The sequence below is a fragment of the Poromitra crassiceps genome (assembly GCF_964638095.1).
Source record: "Poromitra crassiceps genome assembly, chromosome: 2".
NCBI classification, from domain to species: Eukaryota; Metazoa; Chordata; class Actinopteri; order Beryciformes; family Melamphaidae; genus Poromitra; species Poromitra crassiceps.
The window spans coordinates 106,141,949-106,146,074 of NC_139624.1; the positions used below are offsets into that span (position 1 = coordinate 106,141,949).

The following is a 4,126-nucleotide window of genomic DNA, read 5'->3' on the forward strand; positions in this document are numbered from 1 at the left end:
GTTGTTTTTGTGTGTGTAATGTTAACAGTTTGAAATAAAGATTATTGGGAGGGAGGGGGGGGGGGGGGGGGGGGGTTGAGAGTGACGATGGGAAGTGAAGAATTTTGGCACTTTTGCGTTGCCGTAGTGTGACGTTGTGTCTGCGTCCAGGCCATTGAGGCTACGTGTGTCCTGGCGCCATTTTATGAATGGGATTTCAGGAAGCAAACATGCGCCGAGTACTGATAGCAACAATCTTTGAAAAAGTCGTTTTAAACCATGACTTGTCTTCACCTATCTACAAAACACAGGACTGATTATAAAAGCGATATACGGACAATAACAGACCGGTTGGTGGCGATCATCCGCTGCCTTCTTGCAACTTCATCACAAGAAAAACAAGACGTGCACGACAACAAAGAACACTGAAAACTTCGGGGCTCTTTGAAAAGCAGATCGGTAAGAATATTTAACGCTATATTTGTAAATCCTATTGTGCTCTGCTGCGATCTTACCATTAGCCATTTCGCTGGTTAGGCAGATAACAACAAGTTAGATGGCTAATAGTTAAATGACGTTGTGTAGACAGCTTTTTGTGTTACACATAGGCCTACAAGTAGCAGAGGCTAGCGTTAGCCACTCTACCCAGTGAAGAAATGCATGGGCCATCTACATCTTGTTAAAAACCTTCCACGTTTCTTGGAGTAAAACGTAAAAAGGCATCGGTTGCAAACATCTATTTTGTGCTCATTCTGGATATATCAATACACCATTTAACGGTGTTATTCGGCCGTTTAACGTTAACGTACATAATTCCGTTTGCTTTCGCGGCTATAAACAGACAATTGATTAAACTAACGTTACAGAGTACAGCCCATTGTTAGTGTGTTGCTGCTCACGTTAATTTACTGCGTGCATATTCTTCTGTTTGCGTGCACGGCCATGTAAGATGAGATCAAAACTAACGTTACAGACCGTTACAGTCTGTGACTGTTAGTCTGTAAATCGTTTGTATTATTTATTTCCTTTTACCCCCACACTGATGCAAGCTCTATTTTGGACCAAACAGGCTTGAGATGAGCCATATGAAGCTGCTAGAGTCCAGCAGCTGCATAAATACAAAAATGTGAAATTATTATCGCTTATCGGACAAGAGAAGCAGATATTTGTCTGTTATAGGTATCAGCTCAAAAATCCCTCCTAGCAGCATCATAAAAGGCATTCAAATAGCTATTTTATTTTTCTAATGTAGCTCCCTTTGTTTGTTTCAGGTTGGGCCAATGGACAGCTTTGTCAGAGACACATTGGCGGAGTGGCAACTTCAAGACCTCGTAGATAGTTTTAAAGGTAAGGTTTCTATTTTATTTTTTATAAATATTCTTATGGAAAATTATTATTTCTTTAGCCATAGCTTGGCCTCGCCTGCCCTATTGGCACGCCCGTGTGTGTGTGTGTTGCTCTCACTAAATATTATTGCATCAGTGATGTCACAATGCCTCCATGTGTATGTGTGTGTGTGCCCCCCGCCCCCCTTTTTGTTTTAATACATATAAAATTGTACTTCAACAAACTGTAATGACTAGTATTCATGTCCTCAATCTTTCTTGTTCACCTCTCGTCCATCTCTCTCCGCTGCATAGCTGGGTTTCGGAGGAGCCGGCCTTGTCCACCACGTGCAACGCCGTCAAAGAGAAAAAGACCTGTGACTCCCTCTGCCTGCAAGTGTTCTCGAGTCCAGGAGTCCAAGTCCAGGACTCGTGACTCGACTCGAGGCACTCGTGACTCGGACTTGGCTATCCGCCTCTTCAATGAGACCCGAAACCCTCCACAAGCCCATGCCCCCCATGGACTTATCCCACAGACACTTGAAGACACTTGACATCTTTCATATGGACATTATTATCCCACGGCCATGGACACAACCATTACACATCACTTAAGGACTTACTGGGCATTTTATGGACTTATTACACGCCACGGACATTTACATGGACTCCACTATGTCACTTTCAAGGTCTGTTACTTTGCACTTTAATGCAAATTAATTTGAAAATTGCCTTTCTGTCTGCCTGATTTGTATTGCTGCGCTGCATACTGCACAAAGACAAATTCCTCATTTGTAACATGTTCATTATGGCTATTAAGTAAGCTTGAATCTTGAGACTATTGTTTATTTATATACTAGACTCCCCCTGCTAGTATTGACTTACAATCATTACAGTCCTTGATAATTACCCACCTATAATAACACACAATTTTATATAAAATTTACTTTTTGGAACACGGTGGAAAAGGAATATCTATGATGTGCTGCTGTGCGTGACTTTATGCCTGTTTTCTATTTGTATCTTTATGACTGTTTTATTTGACTATTGCACTATTTAAGGCAGATTTTGCTTTGCTTTGTTTTTTTTTATACATTATTTTTGGCTTGATGTGTTTTTTTTTAATATATAGCCTACATAATATGCAACATATAGCTACAGAGTTGTCAAGTTTTTTGCTATTTGCAATGCACAGTTGTCAAATCATCATCCTTTGATTGATTTCTTATGTCCATAAATAAAATAACAAAAAGTTCACGGATCTGTTCTCCTTTAAATTATTATTGTTGTATGAATACTCACATGTTATCATTTAAATCATTGTAATTATGTGCATTATTGAAGTGGTTCTCAACCTTTTTTAACCAAGTAGACTACCTCAGAAATTACCACCATATTTAAGTATGAGAGGAAGGGAGCCCTGCCAGTGGAGAAGCACTGCATGCAAGCATTAGCATAACAATGTATATGGGGGCTGGGAGGTGCAATACCAGCGGCATGCCATCAGCGTGCCGTGCAAGGGCCGCTGGCTGTGTACGCTGGTGCCGCCAGCGGACCGGCAGCGAGCCACCCCGGCGGACCGCTGTTTCACCGACTAGCACGACCGCAGCGGAGCCGCTGCGGCTGCCGACGGTGGCCCGCCGAATTGGTCTCCGGCTTGCCGCCGGCGGCCCGCCCATGATCTGCTAGCTGGGTTTATAAACAAAATATAAGCATTAGATAATGTGCTTAGTCACAGAACCATAGTTAGTACTGTAACTAGTAACTCATATAAACAAAACAGAGGCATCAATGTGCTTAATCACTCCTTGTACCACCACACCAAGAGGAAATACACCAAAAATTAGCCTCAAACAATCACCACAAACAGTGACAGCTATACCAACATTAGCATGCTAGCTAGCTAGCACATTAGCACAACACACACATGTATCAGACAGAAACTAACTTAAAACTCTAAACGTACCTGGTAGGCTGCTTGTTACTAAAGGGGATAAAACGTCTTGCTTCTAGGTCCTCCTTCCTCTAGGCTGCAGGTTCGGAGTTTAATCTTTTATTTGCTTTCTTTGGTGAGTTCTTGGCTCCGTGGCGCTCAGTTTGCAATGTGGTGTGTGTGTGCTACCGTTAATCTCGTAGTCTAGAGGCGGAACTAATCTGACGCACCCGTGTTTATCGGACAATTGAGAACGTAACACACACACAGACCACATTGCAAGCTGAGCGCCACGGAGCCAAGAGCTCACCAAAGAAAACAAATTAAAAGATTAAACTCTGAACCTGCAGCCTAGAGGAAGGATGACCTAGAAGCAAGACATTTTATACCCTTTAGTAACAAGCAGCCTACCAGGTACGTTTAGAGTTTTAAATTCGTTTCTGTTTGATACATGTGTTCTGTGTTGTGCTAATGTGCTAGCTAGCATGCTAATGTTGGTATAGCTGTCACTGGTTGTGGTGATTGTTTGAGGCTAATTTTTGGCGTATTTCCTCTTGTTGTGGTGGTACAAGGAGTGATTAAGCACATTGCTAGCTAATGCATCTGTTTTGTTTATATGAGTTACTAGTTACAGTAACTATGGTTCTGTGACTAAGCACATTATCTAATGCGTATATTTTGTTTATAAAGTTACTCTGTATCTGCAGTTCCTGATACTTGAATTACATTTACACAATTTACATTTTGTTTGATTAAATTATGAATGAATGTAACTGCACTTTTGATACCTGAAAGTATAGATCCACACATTGTTGTACAACTAAAATGAGATTCAAATGTAAGTTATATGTAGGTTTACTGCAATAATACATTCCTTTTATTGTCACTG

The 4,126-nt window shown here is 41.2% G+C and overlaps 1 long non-coding RNA gene across 1 annotated transcript; it reads left to right on the forward strand.

Annotated features, from left to right (window-relative positions):
* The first annotated feature begins 202 nt into the window (after positions 1 to 202).
* Positions 203 to 2,509, forward strand: LOC310772357. The gene is made up of 3 exons (XR_014552488.1): positions 203 to 438; positions 1,251 to 1,326; positions 1,620 to 2,509. It is a non-coding gene; the product is annotated as an uncharacterized lncRNA (long non-coding RNA).
* Positions 2,510 to 4,126: the final 1,617 nt, after the last annotated feature.